The sequence below is a fragment of the Eleutherodactylus coqui genome, chromosome 4 (assembly GCF_035609145.1).
Source record: "Eleutherodactylus coqui strain aEleCoq1 chromosome 4, aEleCoq1.hap1, whole genome shotgun sequence".
NCBI lineage: Eukaryota > Metazoa > Chordata > Amphibia > Anura > Eleutherodactylidae > Eleutherodactylus > Eleutherodactylus coqui.
The window spans coordinates 120495718-120515653 of NC_089840.1; the positions used below are offsets into that span (position 1 = coordinate 120495718).

General features: G+C 43.5%; 1 long non-coding RNA gene across 2 annotated transcripts in view; it reads right to left on the reverse strand.

The window, feature by feature from the left end:
- LOC136624725 (uncharacterized) overlaps positions 1–19936 on the reverse strand; it is a 63219-nt gene that overhangs the window by 42720 nt on the left and 563 nt on the right. The gene's annotated exons all lie outside the window — the stretch shown is intronic.

Genomic DNA, 19936 nt, shown 5'->3' on the forward strand with positions numbered 1-19936 from the left:
TTGAGCGCCTTCTATGTGAGACCGCCGCACCTCATCAAGCTTACGGAGACTCATGGAACGCCACTTTTTACACCCCATACCCACCACTGAGGTCAAGAAATGACCCCCAAAAAGCATGAGAGGAGGGGGGATACCCGGTTTTATTGCCCCATGTGCCCATTCCAACCAGCCTCCGTAATTACCTCTGTCTTCGGAAATACCACACAGTTCACATTATTACTTTTATCTAAGATTTGCGAACGCCAAAAAGGGCGCAGAGTGTGTGTGGGCGGGGGGGGGGGGATTTTTAGGGAGTCAATTTTTATTCCGTACAAATAAGCAATGGGGCCTGGGATTTATTCAGTTGTGCCCTGAAATCCAATGGGTGTTCCCTCCTTCATAGGCCTTGCCATGGGCCCTCTAAGTAAATTAGGGCCACAATGGGTATGTTTCTGAACACGGGACAAACGGGGGGATCCATTTGGGGGTGAATGTCTTCATTCCTATGTGCACTGTACAAAAAAACCTGTTTTTAAATTTTAAAAATTGCCAAAAAAATTGAAAATCGTAACTTTTTCCTTCTGCTTTGCTTAGATTCATTCAAATACTGTGGGGTCAAAATATGCAGTACACCCCTAGATGAATTTGTTAAGGGGTCTAGTTTTCAAAATGGGGTCATTTGTGGGGGTTCTTTATAGTTTTGGCCGCTCAATGGCTCTATAAGTGGGCAATGGGGCCTGGAATTTATTCAGTTGTACCCTGAAATCCAACGGGTATTCCTTTCATTGTAGGCCTAGCTATGTGTCCTGTAAGTCTATTAGGGCCACAATGGGTATGTTTCTGAACACGGGATAAACAGGGGTATCCATTTTGGGGTGAAAGTCTTCATTTATACATGTGCTGTACAAAAAAAACTGTTTTTAAATTGACGCAATAGCCCAAAAAATGAAAATCGTAATTTTTTCTTACTGCTTTGCTTAGATCTATTCAAAAATTGTAGGGTTAAAATACACAGTACACCCCTAGATAAATTCGTTAAGGGGTCTAGTTTTCAAAATGGGGTCATTTGTGGGGGTTCTCTATGGTTTTAGCCACTCAAGAACTCTACAAGTGGGCAATGGGGCCTAAAAGGACTTCAAGCAAAATCTATGTTCTGAAAGACACCGATTACTCCTTTCATTTTGGGCCCCGTTGTGCAAGCGGACATAAGATTAGGGCCACAATGGGTATATTTCTGAAAACAGCACAAATAAGGGTATCCATTTTGGGGTGCAAGTCTTCCTTCATATGTGTGCTGTACAAAAAAAGCTGTTTTTAAAATGACAGAATTGCCAAAAAAATGAAAATCCAAATTTTTTCCTTTTGCTTGGCTTAAATTCATTCAAAAACTGTGGGGTCAAAATATGCAGTACACCCCTAGATAAATTCCTTAAGGGGTCTAGTTTAAAGATGAGCGAACGTGTCCGTTACGGACACATCCGCACCCGGACACCGGCTTTGCCGAACACTGCAGTGTTCGCGCGTAAAGGTCCGGGTGCCGCCGGGGGGCGGGGAGATGCGCGGCGGCGCGGGCGGCAGTAGCGGAGAACAGGGGGGAGCCCTCTCTCTCTCCCTCTCCCCCCCACTCCCCGCCGCACCCCCCCGCGCTGCCACGGCGGCCCCCGAACTTTTTCGCCCGAACACTGAAGTGTTCGCAAAGTTCGGTGTTCGGGCGAAAAAGGGGCGGGGCCGAACGTGTTCGCTCATCTCTAGTCTAGTTTTCAAAATGGGGTAATTTGTGTGGGTTTTCTATGGTTTTGGGTGCTCAAGAACTCTACATGTGTGCTATGGGGTCTAAAAGGACTTCAAGCAAAATTTCTGTTCTGAAAGACACTGACTACTCCTTTCATTTTGGGCCCCGTTGTGGACTCAGATATAATATTAGGGCCACAATGGGTATATTTCTGAACACGGGAGAAACAGGGGTATCCATTTTGGGGTGTAAATCCTCATTTTCATGTAAACTATAGGAAAAAAATATGTCTTTAAAATGATAGATTTGCAAAAATATGAAATTTTACTTTTTCTCCTCTAAATTAAATTAAACGGGTTGTCCCGCGAAACAAAGTGGGGTTATACACTTCTGTATGGCCATATTAATGCACTTTGTAATGTACATTGTGCATTAATTATAAGCCATACAGAAGTTATTCACTTACCTGTTCCGTTGCTGGCGTCCCCGTCTCCATGGTGCTGTCTAATCTTCAGCGTCTAATCGCCCGATTAGACGCGCTTGCGCAGTCCGGTCTTCTCCCTTCTGAATGGGGCCGCTCGTACCAGAGAGCGGCGCCTCGTAGCTCCGCCCCGTCACGTGTGCCGATTCCAGCCAATCAGGAGGCTGGAATCGGCAATGGACCGCACAGAAGACCTGCGGTCCACCGAGGGTGAAGATCCCGGTGGCCATCTTCACAAGGTAAGTAAGAAGTCACCGGAGCGCGGGGATTCGGGTAAGTACTACCCGTTTTTTTTTTTGTTATCCCTGCATCGGGCTTGTCTCGCGCCGAACGGGGGGGCTATTGAAAAAAAAAAAAACAGTTTCGGCGCTGGACAACCCCTTTAATTCTTGAAAAAAAACTGTGGGGTCAAAATACTCATGACACCCCTCAGTGAATACACTAAGGGGTGTAGTTTTTTAAATGGGGTCACTTGTGGGGGTATCTATCATTTTGACTCCTATGAGCCTTTCCAATCTAGGCTTGGTGTAGGAAAACAAAATGTTCCTCAAAATGCTAAAAAGTAATGTTAAATTTGTACGTCTCCTAAATGGTTAAAAAAAAGTTTTTCCAATGTGCACCCAAAATAAAGTAAACGGGTGGAAATATAAATCTTAGCAAACATTCTATATTATGTTTGCACATATTTAACATATTGCAGTTGGAAATGTGAAAAAATGACGATTTTTTCAAAATTTTCCCAATTTTGGCGCTTTTAATAAATAAAGACAAATTCTATCGGTCTATTTTCTCTGCCTAAATGAAGTACAACATGTGGCGAAAAAACAATGTCAGAATCGCTTGGATATGCAAAACCTTTCTGGTGTTTTTCCATGTTAAAGTGACACATGTCAGATTTGCAAAATTTGGCCTGGTCATTAAGGCGCAAACAGGCTTGGTCACTAAGGGGTTAAACCTGTGCTGATCTCACCTGCCTCTGCTCCGAGGAATTATTTGTATACATCTGTATTATGAATATTAAACATGATTCTCTTACCCATGATTCTCCTACCCATGATAACGATGATGATTATTCGTTCAGTCAAGGCCAACTTTCGGTCACTTTATCTATCATTGTTCTCCATGCTTTCCTATCCTTGACCACTTCTTTCGGTTCTTCCATGTGCATGTTTGTATCCGCCTTGCTGGCGTCCAGTCAGAGTGTTTTTTGGCGTCCCCGCGTATATAATAAACACCTGTTGTTCTACCTTATACCCTCTGCTGATTCATCACAAGTACATACACACTTTATATTTATTTTTCATGTTTGTTTGTATGTTAATCTGGTTATGTTTTAAGGAATGTTAGAATAAAGTATTGGTTTTAATAGGCGGGAATGCTTTTGCAGTGATATCAACTTAAGGAAGGACTAGATCATCTTGCTTGAATCCTAAGCTCTCTTTAATTAACCCATTTCTTTCCCATGACATACATGTAATGCTGATAAAAATTACTCTCTAAAATCTTTCAGAATGTTGAACAAGATTGCCCAAAGTATTTAAAAGCCCAGACTATTTTTTCCCATTTTCCCTCCTCTACATCCAATGACATTATCTGTCTCAAAAGTCTAAGATCCTCTCCAATGGAGGCCGTGAGTAACCTCACAAGTCAGTTGCAGGGTTTAGTGGGCCATCTAAGACCTGCCCGGTCGTATGCTGGCCCAGGAGCAGCGTGAGTTAGTGCATGTTTCTGCCGAACCTTCCAGCCCTGAGCCTAAGTGTCCTCTCCCCGGAAAACACCTCAGGGAGAGAAGTAAGTTTTTTGTTTTTCAGCAGGCATGTAGACTATATTTCTGAATGCGGCCCGGATCCTCCGGTTCAGAGTCCCAGAAGATGGGATTGATTATGTCCCTACTGTGGGAACCCCCCCTAGACATGGGCCTACTCCATACCCGAGAGTTCAGCTTGCCTGCAGTCTGTTGATTCATTTCTGCAGGAACTAGGAGGTATTTTTGATGAGCCGGACCGGGCGGGGTTAGCAGTATCTCATCTCATGGCGTTACATCAGGGACAGCAGTGTGCTGAAGACTATTGCTCTAAGTTTTGACAATATGCCAATGAAACCTCCTGGAATGATAGTGCCCTCAAAGATGTGTTTTTGATGGGCCTTTCTGATGCTGTCAAGGATCTACTTATTTCCCATCCCGCTCCTGCAAACTTATTGAGACGATGGAATTTGCAGTAAAAGCTGACAGGAGGCTGAGATCTAGACAAAAGGAATGACAGCCCTGTAAAACTAGGGAGTCCTACAGACCTGCTCCTACTTCTCCCATACCAACTCCTGGAGCCGAGTCTATGGAAGTGGACCAGCTAAGTCCCAAGGAATGGCGACGGTTCCGGATGACTCACCATCTTTGCCCCTACTGAGCGGCAACATCAGTCTGAACCGGCAGAAAACTACAGATCCTAGGCGATTGTCAGGAGGATCGCCTAGGATCACAGGTACTCGCTAAGTTGTTGGTGCCTTATCGGGTTGGCTTCCAGGATTTTATTCGGTCCGCTCAAGCCCTTATTGATTCGGGTGCTGCCACCAATCTGATTAATTTAAATTTTGTCAGACCCCTGATAACCGAATTCTCCACGCTAAAGTCAGCCATACGCTTTACCAGTATTGATTCAACTCCTCTGTCCGCAGTTGTTGTCCAATGGAGGACTCCCATTCTACAGTTCACTGTGGGTGTTCTCCATTCGGAGATTCTGTCCTTCCTGGTTATGGAAAGGATGTCTGTTGATGTGGTGCTTGCCCTGGTTGGCACTGCACAACTCCCAATTTGATTGGTTCACCCGGGAATTGACACATTGAGGGTCGTCTTGTCATAATCACTTAACTACTATATCCCTGTGCTCAGCGGATACCGTGCTTGTCCTGGAATATTTGTCTGATTTTTAGAACTGTCAGCAGAACGCTCCTTTGGGGGTGCCGGAGGCAGATGGTTTGCGCCAGAGACCTTACGTCTCAAAGTCATTGAAGAATCTCACTCTTCAGTTTTTGCGGGCCATCGGGGATACAGGGGACTCTGGATCTTTGTTCCAGACACTTCTGTTGGTCAGGCATGGCTCAGGAGATCCACGACTTTGTTAAGGGATGCTTTATCTGTGTTCACAATAAAAGTCGGCGGCGTCCTCCAGAGGGGCTTCTGAGACCATTACCAGTAACTTTGCGCCCGTGGTCGCAGGTATCGATTTTATCACCGACCTACCGGAATCTCAGAAGTTCACTATTTTAGTGGTTGTTGATCGGTTCTCGAAGATGGCACATTTTGTGGCGTTAAAGAAGCTACCTTCGGCAATAGAATTTTCTAGGATTTTTGTAAAAGAAATCATTTTCCTACATGGGGTTCCCGAAAACATTGTATCTGATCGCGGGGTTCAGTTTGTTGCACAGTTTTGGCGAGCCTTCTGCAGAAACCTAGGAATGTCGCTTTCCTTCTCGTCAGCGTTCCACCCGCAAACCAATGGTCAGACTGAGCAGAAGAACCAAGATTTAGTGCAATAACTACAGTTGTTTGTTAGCGAAAGGGCTCATCAGTGGGCAGAGCTCCTGCCGTTGGCAGAGTTTGCGCTGAACAACTGCACTTGTTCTTCCACTGGGGTGTCTCCATTCTTTTGTGTATACGGGCAGCATCCTCGCTTTCCTACAACGATTCCTACTCCGTCTGTCTGCCCTGCAGCTGACGTCACGACAGATACACTGCAAGGTGTATGGAAAGAAGTACAGAAAAATTTGGAAGCAACGGGGGCTTGTATGCAGTTGCGTAGTGAGAGGAGTCTGTTAGTGTCTGGACCTTACAGCATAGGGCAGAAGGTATACCTGTCTTCTAAAAATCTCAAATTAAAGGTCCAGACTTTGAAGCTGGTGCCGTGTTACGCGGGGCCCTTTGTTGTCTCACGTGTAGTGTATCCTCTCGCTTATGAACTGGACTTGCCAGCTACACGGAGGGTTCACGGGGTCTTTTATAAGTCTTTATTGAAACCTTTTGTCCCTTCAGTGATGCCAACCTCTGGTCCCCGACCACTCACCCTGGTTCGGGATTAAGTGGAATATGAGATCCAGGGGATCCTGGATTCTCGTCTGTTTCCGAGGACCTTGCAATATTTGGTAGCCTGGAAGGGTTTTGGTCCGGAAGATCATTCCTGGGTGGCCGCACGTTATGTTCATGCTCCAGTTTTGGTGCGTCATTTCTACTGTCTGTTTACTGATAAGCATGTACAGTCTGGCGGGGTCCTGGAGGTCCCCCGTCAGAGGGGGAAAATGTTACCATGCGGCAGCTGCACGTCCTCCCGGGGTGGCCAGGCACTGGGTCCCGCGGTCGTTCCCCCAGCTTGTCGTCCGGCTGCCGAGGGGGGGGCTGGTCTGTGCGGTGCGCGCACTCGTGGGTCCGCACAGTGCCACGCGCGCACCTGTAATTGTGGATCCATGCACGAGCTCTTGTATATTAGATCCTGCTGGGAGGTAGCGCCTCCCTCTCTCCACCCCTGGGCGGAAGCTTCTCTTTATAAGGCTGGCAGTGAGGTGCATTCACTGACAGTTATTGGTTTCTGTCGTGCTTGCATCCTGCCTCTGTCAGTCTCCTGTTTGTCAGCTTGTTTGCTAGTTCTGCCAGGTCATCCCATCTGCCTCGGTCTGCGGTTATTTTCTGTTGCATTAGTTCATCTGCCCTTCCTGTCGGTATTCTACCCTGCTCCATCTTGGTACGCCAGTCCTCCCTCTCGGTCCCTAGTGAGTGTAGGGACCACCGCCCAGTTGCCCACCTGGGGTTAGCCAGAGGTGGAGGCAAGTAGGCAGTGACAGGGGTTGCGGGTAAGTTCCAGGGCAACCCGCGCTGGCGTATCATCGGGTAGGATACCGTAACAAGTCACTCTCGCTGATGCACAGGGGTCAACATGCACAATACAAAAGAGAGGAAAAAAAAGAAAAACAATAGCTTACCAAACAATGTCATCCCAGAATGGAAGCACGGACATGCTTGACCAGGCAAAGTAAGTATGCAAAAAAGAAAGGAGGAGGTCCTGCTCATCCAATAGGAAAAATTTATAAAAAGTTAAAAGATTAAACTTTAATTTGACATACGTAAAAAAAAAGTATTAAGGTTGTGTCGACTAGAAATGACCATAACGCACAAAAAATGCTCTAAATGCGCCAACTGTAGCTACAAGTAAGGGTGCTAAATAGCGCCAGAAATGTGACAGTGGGTTTTAGGCATTTTATTCGTATGTTATGGTAATATTTGGTCTACACGACCTTAATATTTTTTTTATTTAAATTATGTCAAATAATAGTTAAGTATTTTTAGACATTTTTCCCATTTGATGAGCTGGACCTCCTTTTTTCTTGGCATGGATCTGTTTGCAGCACTGAAGCCAGTGATTGGCAACATCTGTCTCCTTCCCTGCTAATGTAGTGTCCCAGAGTTAACGGGGCCCCTCCATAAATATGAATGTGTTCGTCTTGTGCAACTGTATTGTCAATGTCTTCTATGTGGATGCATGTGTGATGTGTATTGCATATCTGCAGCACTGACATCTGGGTTATGTCTAAGAAAAATGTATCTTGTATGCCATGTGACTTTATTTTTTATATATAATTATATATACATATGCAATGATGCTGTGGAAGAGAGATTCTAGCTAGTCTTGCAAGAGTTAAGTCTAGGCCTGAGCCTGCCTGGAAGAGAACTTTCATTGAGGAGGAGAAAGTGTGCCTCGTCTTACAATGATCCCCAAGATGAAAGAGGCTGAGTGATAGCCTGGGCTTAATTCACTCAGGCCCTCTCGGTGCTACCGTAGAATGGAGTACTGAGAGAGTGAGAGGAACCGCCGGGCAATGCAGAGTGCAACGCTAATCGTGAGTGTGGATTGGTAGAGAGCAAGTAAGTGAGAAAGAGCATTGAGTCGACGGGAGCAGAACCCCACAGATAATTGGGACTGTGGCTTCCTCTGACATCCTGAGTATCCTCCCTGGCACACCGTTATCTCTTGTTGCATCTGTGTCAGCCTGATGTTGTAAAGTTTGGACTATATTCAAGTTTATTCAAGCTCTACCGACTGTTCCCGATTTTGCTCAGATAGTTATCCCTGTGTGTGGACTCTTTATTCCAACTTCTGGATTCACCGCAGAATCACAGAATGAATGGTTAATTGAACTTTTGCAAAGTGTTTTGTTTTTTCTAAATTAGGTGGAACTGATCCAGAAGTTTACCTAAACCCCTAAAACTGGTGTAGAACACTAAGAGCCATAAAATCTCTGTACAACATTCTAAGAGTGTTATACAGGGCTTTTATTGCTCTTTTACAGTGTTATACATCTGTGTTCAGGACTAGTGTTGAGTGAACTAAACCAGTTGAACTCTGTTTTGGGTAGGGCTTTGTAAAAAGCTCAGTTCGGCTTGGTGAAACAAAACTTTTAGCAAAGTTTGACCGGAGACAGGGTTCTACTGGTTTGGTTCGCTCAACATTATTCTCTGCCCTTAGTTTCTTTTTGTTTTGTTTTTTTTTAGGTCCTGGAAATCCTCTCTGAAGGGGTTATTTGTGATGAGACAACTCTTCTCACATTTTCATCACATTATGAAACCATTAATACAACATGGATGTAACGCTTCCATAAGCAATGAATGCATGATGGCCAAGAGACATCCCAGAGATATTACACCAGAAGAAAGTAGTTATTATAAAAGATTTTAAGAAACAATTTCATGCTAACCATGGCTTGACAAACAGCTGCTCCCTATTCAATTACAAGGTGCCTGAAGGGAAGAGATTTAAAAAAAAAAAATCAAATTAAAAAGCTAGTTTCCAAAGTCAGATGATTCGTTTAGTCTGATTAGGTAAGTTAAAAATCAGAACATCATTAGTTTACAAAACACTTTAGATTGTAGCAGCTTTGCAGTGACAGTTCATGCTTTGCATTGGCTCTATTAGATTTTAGAAGTACTTTCTAAAAAAAAACATGTATTTGTATTGGCTTTTTGAACTGTGTCTCCACAACCCATTTAGTGTGAGCACTTGTGTAACCTTAATTAATGGAGTTTCATGGATGTGTTGATAACACAGCGGGGGGAATCAGGTTTTCTCAGTGTGAAGACAATGATTATACATAATTTTGCTATACAAGCAAATGGTCTGGAAATGCAAAACAGCACCTGAACAGGAACGTACATAGAACTCAGTGGGTCCGATAGCAAAACTTGGAATTGGGCCCCTTGAGGAAAAAATAAATATAAATCTATGTTTTATTACCCAACTTTCGTAATACGAAAGGTTTACTGGCTCAGCTCTAGTGTAAATTTAAATATTGCAGCAATTAATGTGGCAACCTTGGGGGTTACTTGCTCTCTGGGATCACCATCTTCTTCATTCAAGAGGGTTAGCATGCATAAAGGGTCAGGACCAGCGAAGTACTTTAAATGCTAGCCTCCACCAGTTTTATTTCACACACAGTAAACACGTATTGGAACATAATATGGTTTCAGGGTTTCCAAATGCAGGGTCCTTGTCACTATGCCCCACCTGGGGTGTTTAGAGGGCATCCTCCCCTGTCAGACACGTGACAGGCTCTAGTTTGGTCCACATCAGACCTCAGGCTCCCAGTTCCTGATGCTACAACTGCAGCCTCTCACTCTGGCTTTCAGCCTGGGACTGAGTGTGTCTGCAGAGTTTAGCTCCTCAAGACACACCCGTACAGCTGTCCCTGCTGATTAGCCAACCTTACAGTACACAGAAGGCCTGTTTACAGCCCCCTGCAGGCCATTCTGTGCATCGCCTTACCACACCATATAAAAGTTAGACACCAGCTATACTCAGTGATTACAATATAGTTGTCTCCAGTGTTCACAGGTGATGTCTCTGCCATCTGAGCCCAGACCGTCATGAATTTTCCACCATGGCTGATTTTTGCACACTCTCCACACCCACAATACCCATCTCAGTGCCTCCATAGTACTAGTGCAGACTCATTGCCCCCTCTGTGCCCCCAAATTTGACCCCTCTGTAGCCCCTAAAAAAGGGACAGTGACCATTCTGTGGCCCTATAAAGTAACATTGTCCCCCTTTGTTGCTCAGCTTAGTAATGATGCCCTTGTGCCCCACAATGATCCTCTAGCCATCAGTAAGAACTTTCTTAGTGAGTCACACTTCCAAGTCTGATGACAGCCATGTACTCTACACACCATAACACTTTTTCCCCAGTCTCCTGCACACTGTATGCAGACAGCAAAAGGGGGAGAAATTCGATGAAGGACAAAGTACATGGCTGGCATCATTCTTGGAAGTGTGACTGATTGTGTGAGTCTGAAAAAAATTCTTGCTGTGATGAGAAGTTCAATAACAAGGATTAGAGGTACATCATATGGGACGGCCATTCATCCCTGACCCCCCTCCATGCCCTGTGGACCCTGTAGTAGTTGTGTGGTCTGCCTCTTTTGGCAACATGCCATGGATCAGGCTTCTCTAACGTCCTGTACACATTTTTCCTGCATTAACTTAGTATTACATCCAGGCCATCAATTGCAATCCATGTCATGCATGGATGTGTCAAGTATGCCAGGAGTGGGATCCACTCTTACAGATTAGCCCTCTATATGTGATAAGACAACTCTATGAATGTATGTTAACTAGAGATGAGCGAGCATACTTGTCCGAGCTTGATGCTCGTTCGAGTATTAGGGTGCTCGAGATGCTCGTTACTCGAGACGAGCACCACGCAGTACTCGTCTCGATTAAACGAGCACTGACCATTGAATTCAATGGAGCTAGCAATACAGCCAGCTCCATTGAAAGCAATGGGCTGCCGGCGATCGCGGGATGAATTGCTGGGAAGGGCTTAAATATATAAGCCCTTCCCTGCAATTCATCCAGAAATGTGTAAAAATAAAAAATAAATATACTCACCTTGTCCCGGCAGAACAATATTAGCCCATTGAATTCAATTGAGCCGGCAATACAGCCGGCTCCATTGAAAGCAATGGGCTGCTGGCGATCGCGGGATGAATTGTCGGGAAGGGCTTAAATATATAAGCCCTTCCCTGCAATTCATCCAGAAATGTGTAAAAATAAAATATATATATATATACTCACCTTGTCCCGGCAGATGGAGTTCAGCGCGGCTGGCCTGCAGTGGGTGTGAAGGGGGTGTGAGTCAGACCTGCCCCCTGATTGGCTCAGCGCTGAGCCAATCAGAGGCAGATCTCACTCACACCCATTCATGAATTCATGAATGGGTGAGTGAGTGTTGCCTCTGATTGGCTCAGCACAGCTCTCAGCTGAATGACAGCAGTTCAGCACCACAGTGCAGGGGACAGCAGGAGAACACGCGGCTGTGCCCTGGCAGCTGAAGGGAGGTGAGTATCTTTTTTTTTTGTTTTTTAAATCATTTTTAATTCATTTCCAGGGAATTGCTTATATGTAAAGCCCTTCCCTGAAAAAGAATTCAGGTGTGCCAGTGGACCATTGTCTTCAATGGAGTTGCAGGCAGCAGCAGGCTCCATTGAAGAGAATGCCTGCATTTTTATTCTTTTTTACACTAAAATCTTTCTTTTTCAGGTAAGGGCTTATATTTTTAAGCCCTTCCCGAAAATTCATCCCGCGCTCGCCGGCAGCCTATTGCTTTCAATGGAGCCGGCTGTATTGCCGACTCCATTGAATTCAATGGGCTAACATCGTTCTTCTCTGCCACAGCTGTTACAGAGGAGAACGATCGTTATGCTGACAGTGTGGGGGGGTCTCACTCTTGCCACTATTGTGGCTTAATAGTCAGACCTCGAAGCTCGAAATGCAGCCCTGCATGTTGCTCCTCGCCTGCCCTATCCATTTCTGTGTTTTTTACATGACTTTGGTGATTTGCTATGATTTTCACAAATGAAAACCTTAGCGGAGCACCAGTCATATACAAAAATGCTCGAGTCGCCCATTGACTTCAATGGGGTTCGTTACTCGAAACGAACTCTCGAGCATCACTGAAAGTTCGACTTGAGTAACGAGCACCCGAGCATTTTGGTGCTCGCTCATCTCTAATGTTAACCCTTCTCATGTTGTGATGTACATTTACATCACAGGGGTGCAGGGTGGGTATGAACTTTATACTCAGCGGGTGGCAGATGTATGAAACAGCGGATACTGCCTCTCAGTGGCCACAACCAGAGCTAGCTCTGATCATACTTAGGTGACATGGTCAGTGCTGACCATGGCATAAGCGGAGGTTGTGGGAGGAGGAGGGGAAAGTATGATCATAGTAGGCTGATGGCTCTAATTAGCCCTGCCTATGGCTGACTTTAACCCTTTTCAATCCACTGTCTGACCTCTGAAGACATTATGATTTAAGGCTGTACAGCTCCGATGTTGGAAGACGTCCATTGGGGTACCCTTACTGTATATTGCCAGCCTCTCTGCTGCTGGAGCCTATCCAATGTGTCACCTCATGCAGTACTGGCTTTAGCCAGCATATAGCACCGTTGTATAACGGCAGAAAAAGACTAAGACCCCTAGGAAAAACAGGATACAAATTGGATTGGAAAGGGTTAAAAGTACAATATACTGTTAAACAGAAGTATTGCAGTATATTATACAAGCAATCAAGTCAAAGCCTGGACTATTTAAATATTGCCTAACAGGCTATCTCAACAAAAAAATATGTGCCTTGAAAGGCGGCCATAAAAAAAAAAAACACTGAAAAACTGTAGTTTAAAAATGTCATGAAAAGATAGATATTAATGTAACTTAGGCCACTTTATGACGAGCCCAAGTGATTAGCCCTAAATAATGTTAATATACAGGGCTAATCACATGGCCGCATTTTTACAGCTGATTTTTGAAAACGGCACAGTCTATTTTTCGCATATCTACTTTCTTATTTGCATTCTTTTTTATTGAGAAAAATTTGTTTGTGCATTACGCAGTGAATAACTGTATTTTGCGAACGCATTTTATTTGTGCAAAACAAGGTTCTCAGATGCGCACTTCGTCCACACAAAGTCGTGCACTGAACTGCGAGAATTGATAACATCAGGGACTAATCGTGACACACCTGCACAGCCAGTTCAAGAACAGTGCGGGGGTGTCACATGCCAATGTGATCCGGCCTGGCAGCTTGAAAAAAGTACAGTAAAATGCACGGATCCACGTGCGAATGCACGTGATAGCGCTGCAATCAGGGTGCAATCACGTCATCCTCTCACAAGCTTTTATATGGATACACTCGTGTACAAGAGCCCTAAAACACGCACTTGTGCACGCAAATAAGCAACGTTCATTGCACAAATGCGCTTATGGCCATTTGACACCGGCCTTACAAGCAGCTTCTTCTTGAATATAGTCACAGGGACTGATGTGGTTGCATTGTAAACAGCACTGCGGAAAATATTTGTACTATACAAATAATTGAAATAAGTCTTTCTGGCATAATTTCACAGTTTTGATTAATTAGAACTACTTTTGGGGTAAAGTTGATGAGTAAAAAAAGCACGTGTATTTTACGATATGTGTGTAGTAGGAGTAGTAGTTCTATTGCTGTTATAAACAATTTGTCCACTAGATGGCACTAACTGAATGAAATTTGATAATTCATTCGAAGCATTTAAGATGTGGATTGTCACAGATATTCATGTATAAGAAAAGCCATCCAAGTACGGACATTGTGATACATCTTATAAGGGCTTCCACTTTGCAATCTATAGGGGAACAGCAGAACTTGATCTGACTTAACCATACTATAATGTTCCATGCCTGCTACACAAAAACCAATGTAGAAATGTACATTCTGATGCATAGATGTGACGGGTCTGTGCGCCAAGTCATTGTGTCACTGAGCATTCATGTGTGTTGCTTTTCCAAACATTTCTGCCATTACCTAATTCTTTTTATTTTCCCCAAAAACTTAGTCCAAACTTAAAAAAAAGCCTTTCTACTTTATTCCTACTGGATAAGACTGAAATGTAAGTAGAGCCGGGCCCAGGAATGAGCGTAGAAACAAAAGTGTTTGCGAAGCTTAAGTGCTTTTGGATACCGCGACACACAGAGGAGTGTTCTGCTGTTAGGGACTGTGTGCAGAAATCCGCAGCTTGGTTATCTACAGACTGGAGTTTGAACCCAAGTTACTTCGTTCATATCGTCAGTCACTAGTTGACATGCAAGTATTGCGCATTGTTATGATATGGGCGCATGCGCAAATATGCTCTGTCTTCACCAGTGATTTTAACGTTTTTTTGCGTATTCAAACTCGCGTCCCTCGGAACGCATCACCCATTGCTTTCAATACGACAGTCACACATATTAATGAGAAACATTTCCAATCCTCAGACGCGCATGAAACAAGCACCAGAGAATCGGAATGTCACTGAAATGATGCTGGGTGTTTTTACATGAAAAACGCCTCGCTTCCGTGGGTAAAACACATGTTGAAAAGTGTGATATCGGGCCATGGTTCTTGTGCCCACACTGTGCTCATCTGTATGAAGGTAGCCTAAATGTGCATTCATACGGGCGGATTGCATATATAATACATATACCTGCGTCACACACCACCACCTGCTATACTCCAATTTTCTGTATTCCCACTCAACAGCCTCAGGGCATTTACCCACTAGCCTTTTTTTACGCTGCGATATCGCTGCGTTTTTTTCAATGGGACTTTCTAATGTTAAAATCGCATCGCCCAAAAATCACAAGAGCCCAAACTTGTGATTTTTGTGCAATGCGATTTTAACATTAGAAAGACCCATTGAAAAAAACGCTGCAATATCGCAGTGTAAGGGCTCCCACCCATTGGCGATTTTTTTTCCTTTGCGTTTTGCGTTTTTTCTGAAGAGCAATTAGTATTGAATGTGTTCCTGCCCACTTGCGTTTTTTTTTTTCAGTCTGTTGCAATTTTTAACATAGGAACTGTCAGTTGCATATGTGTCCTTATTTTTCTCTTAATGCACCCATGAATGTCAATGGAAATTAACGGAAAAGGCGCGAAAATGCCGCGAAAAACGCGCGGAAAATGCGCCAAAAACGCGCGGAAAACGCTGCGTTTTTCACGCACGAAAATCGCAAACGCCAGTGGGTGGGCGCCCTAAAAAAAACGCTAGTGGGTAAAAGCCCCCAAGCAGACTTCAACTGTTAGGTGAGTTGCAGTGCCATGATGAAGAAGGAAGGGGCGAAGAAATCAAGCAGTCAAGATCTGCAAATCACGCCACCCGTAGGGAAACATGGGCATCCGCACTGAAATTAAAGCATGCAGATTCCAGATGTGGAAGTATGTTCCCATAGATGATCTAGTATCATGCAGGTAGAGTTATGCTGCTTGTCTGGAGTCCATGAATCTGTGAGAGGAGTTCATCCTAACTAGTAATGAATTGTAACGAATATTCAATCTATTTCCAGTATTTGCAGAAGAGCCTTAAGCCTTATGTCCACGGGTGGGTGGGATTTGTGGAATCCACAAATCAAGCCGCCTATAGGGCAGAATGGGTGTCCGCAAATTAAATAAAGCATGCGGACTTGCTTTGCAAACCTTTTGGTCCAGAAAGCAAATCGCAGCATGCTCCATTTCAGTGCAGATCCCGCATAGACGGCATCCATTGAAGTCAATGGAAGCCCTCTAATACGCGGCCTGTCCGCAAATGATATGGATTCTGTGGGAAAGCAGGAGTTTAAAAAAAAAAAGCTCCACAGCGCATGTGCAGCAGTCGATACTTCCGCAGTGAAGAAAAAAGATGACCCGCAGAAGACCAGGACGGGTAAGTAGAATCCTGCAGTGTTCTCGGCCGTGGGCAGGGTCGGCTTCCGCTGCAAGCTCCCACATGCAGAATCCGATCAGCCCGTGGACATGAGGCCTAAAGTTATTGCTGATGTATTTAGTTCGTAGAGCATTGAATTGTGCAGAGCAAAACGCATTCGTCACAAGGTGGCCTCTTTTCTATTCTATAGACGGCCATTGCAGATGACACATCTTTTTTCTGATGCATTACTGAACCTAAATAATTGTAATATTGATGATAATTCATCCATTACGCCAGATCCCCTTAATAATGTTTTTATGTATAAATGGTGTATGTACTGTCCTGTTAATAAAGGCAAATGCACTTACAAGAAAAAGTAAGTAAACCCTTTGAAACCACCTTGATTTCTGCATTGTTTGCCAATAACATATGTTCTGATTGTATCTAAAGGCCCATTTAGACACAACGATTATCGCTTGAAAGCAATCTTTTGAGCGATAACCATTGTGTGCATTACTCGGCAAGATGATCACTCAAAATTCGCTCAAATAGCAGTTTGAGTGACAGTTTTGAGCATTAACGTTGCAGAAGCTCTTAAGAGCTTATTAGTGTGGAAATGAAGGCTCTTGCAGTATACAGAAGACAGCGGGAGTGCTGTCTTCTGTATACAGCTGCTGTGTTCTAAGAGCGGGATACCAGCTAAAACAATACTATCAGCGGTATCAGGCTGAGAACTCAGTTTTTTAGTCCTGATAAGGTTCATCACTGATTTTTAACTTACTATGAGAGAATAGTGCACGAAAAGTGCACGATGGCCATGCGTCCAGACACAAATGGCTTTTGAGCGATAATCATTTGGCTAAATGGGCCTTAAGTCACAATTACAGACAAACACAATCGAATATTGATACAATGTATCATTTTGGAGTCCAGTTTGTTCACCTGGACAGCAAATAAGCTTTGAATAGGCCCCCATATCAACAGCCACAGCTGCCTGATCACAGTCATGATGCTCGTAATGACAGCTACAATGTGCCCAAACTAGTCCCCTAGAGAAGTGCACCTTCATTTTCCTCTTCAGCTGCTTCTACACATACATGGCAGGTGACGTGGCATGGTCATTTCATTAACATTGATACGTCAGCCGTTAAGATCATGCGATGTTCTCCCATGGAGTCACACTCCTATAGTATTATATAGAAAAACTTGCAGAGGTTGGATTCACAATTTCAGCTTTCAAAGGGGTTGTACGAAGATTAAAGATTCTTCCCTATCGACAGGATATGGGATAATTTGCTGATCAGTGGGGGTCTCACCGCTGAAACCCCAGCCAAGCTCCAGAATAGTCACTTCTCCACCTTCAGAAAAAATTGCGTGATGCCTGGAAATTAGCGGTTGGTACTCCATTTATTTCAATGGGGATGATGGAAATACCCAAGCACTTGCCCCTTGGGCAGGCCCATTGAAAGTGAATGAAGCGATAATACACTTGTGCAACCAATGCTGCATTCAGTCTCCTCCTCACTGAGGGGGTTGCATTAATCTCACAGTGAAGAGGATGGGAGACATGGGATTCCCATTCTCAGTGGTGAGACCCCTATTGATCAGAAAGTCGTCCCTTACCCTTTAGATAGGAGATAACTTGTAATCTTTGTATAACCTCTTTAATGAAGTTTTTGGCACAAAATTTGTAATTTATTTTCCAAAGTCAGGAGTGGATGTAAAAGAGGAGATAATCCTACATCTCCCTCTTAATATACTGCCTTTACATTCTGCTCTTGGCTTTAGGAGCTCCTCCTTGCATAACTGGATAAGGATATTTCTCTAACAGAAGTCTGTAACATATGAACATATCTTAAGGCTCCCATCACATGAGCGCACGCGTATTTGTGTAATGAACAATGCTTTTTTTGTGGACACATCGTTGTATTTTTTCCACGCATGAAGCATGTGCATTTACGTGCAAGAAGAAAATACACATTGAAATGGTTACTCAGCTAATGAGTTCCAGATATGTTAGTTTTCCTGCGCAATTATGTATTGTTTCATGCATCCGCATTTGCATATCATCATTGACTTCTATGCGGACAGGAAAATAGAGCATGCTGTTTTTTTGCGCTACCAAAATGCGCAGAAAAATTACAAACATATGAAGGAACGTATTGAAATCGATAGGTTCTATTCTCTGCATATTGTATTGTATATGCCCCTTTGAAGCGGCCTAAAGATGCTATTGAACAGAACGATTATTTTTAAAGAATCGTTTAAACTTCTGAAAGCATTTGTCCGCTCAGCTGATTGGTCGGGATCCTGCGCAACAGACTCCAGCCAATCAACTAATGATGAGCTATCCTAATGATAGGTCATCAGTAATATTTCCCTGGAAACCCCCTTTAATCTTTATTTATATATACGGCATCACCATATTCCGCAGGACTTTCGGTTTTGTTGAGGAAGAGGAGCCAACAATGAACTGGAGACAATGACTTTTTATAATGTTTTCTGCATAGACAGGTCTATCTTTTGGGCTTACTTTCCTGTTTTCCTTTATGTGGATCTCTCTGGATCTCTGTTGCATCTGATTTGCTTTTAGTTTCTATTGGATATTGAGAATAACTGCATCCACACTTTTAGCCACTAGATGTCGCCAACTAATAAAGTAAAATAAATGTCTTGTGGCAGTAAGGCTATTATGAAAAAGTTTGGTATGGTGTAAGCAGTAGAGCAAAATGTGATTGTTCTCAGTAAGAGAAACCAAGTAATCTTGTAGATATGATACCTTGTAATGGCTAACAAAAATACATGATGTTATAGGAGCTTTCAAACCTACTCAGGGTTCTTCCTCAGGCTTAAATGGAATGGATCAGAAGAGGCATATATATACATACATACGGTAAGGCTGCTTTTACATCTACAACAGCTATTGTATCCCTTGGCCGAACTGATCCGTCTTATGATGGAACTGAACAACCCCGAATGGTCCCCATTGACTATAATGGAGTCTGTTCACTTTCCGCTCAGCTGCCTGGCATTTTACCGGAAGACAAAGAGCTGCATGCAACAGCTATTTATGACTTCTTTATTACAATAGATGTCAAGTAATTATTAAAAGTGACTCAACCCTCAGTTATTCACAACGTTCATGCGTCCTTCACCACATGACCTGTGTTTGTGAATACCAAACGTTTCAGAGATGCATCAGCGAACACAATCACTGAAGCAAGGTTAACTTAATATTGTTATTTCAGACCATTTTATTTTATTGTGAGGGAATACATCTATTAGAAACATAAAGTTTGTACAGCGGTTCCCCTCAAATGGTTTTGCTCACACCAAAAAGGAGGAACAGGACAATTTTGAACTTGAGCACAAAAAAGAAGATTTAAATTGCATTCCAACGGTTACAGCATTTTTATTGTTGGGTTGATGTAGCTTTAATAGGGCCTTGATTTTCACAGGTTGCTACAGTTTTGGGGATATGTTTGCAGTTGCAAGAAAAAGTAATTTACTTTTTAGAACTACCTGGATTACTGCATTGATTACTAATATAATTTTGTCCGATTGTTATCCAAGTCACTGTTATAGACAAACACAATCAGTTTTACCGTTCATGTTTTTTTATAGAACACATTGAGTAAATATCCGGTACAGGAAGAAAAAGTAAAGGGATTTTGTCACCAGGTTCTTGACGATCAACTCGGAGCTGATCTCCGAATCACAGAGGTAGAGCATGACAGTCTCTCCTTGCCTGCCGCATACAGAGAATGACAGTTTTATATCTGTATGTAAAAGTGGAGAGAGCTGTCAGTCTGAATAAAACGGGGAGATAAGCTGGGAGGCCAGCCTCCATGACTGTGCTCTGAGTCCAACTTCATGAACCTGATTATGGAATCCCTTTAAGTTAACTTCTATTAATGGCTTTTTGAAGAGCTAGCTGGCAAAGGATCCTTCAGTTAACAGAGATGAGATTGGATGTGTGGGTTTCACAGGTGCTATGCCCATTAAATAAAGG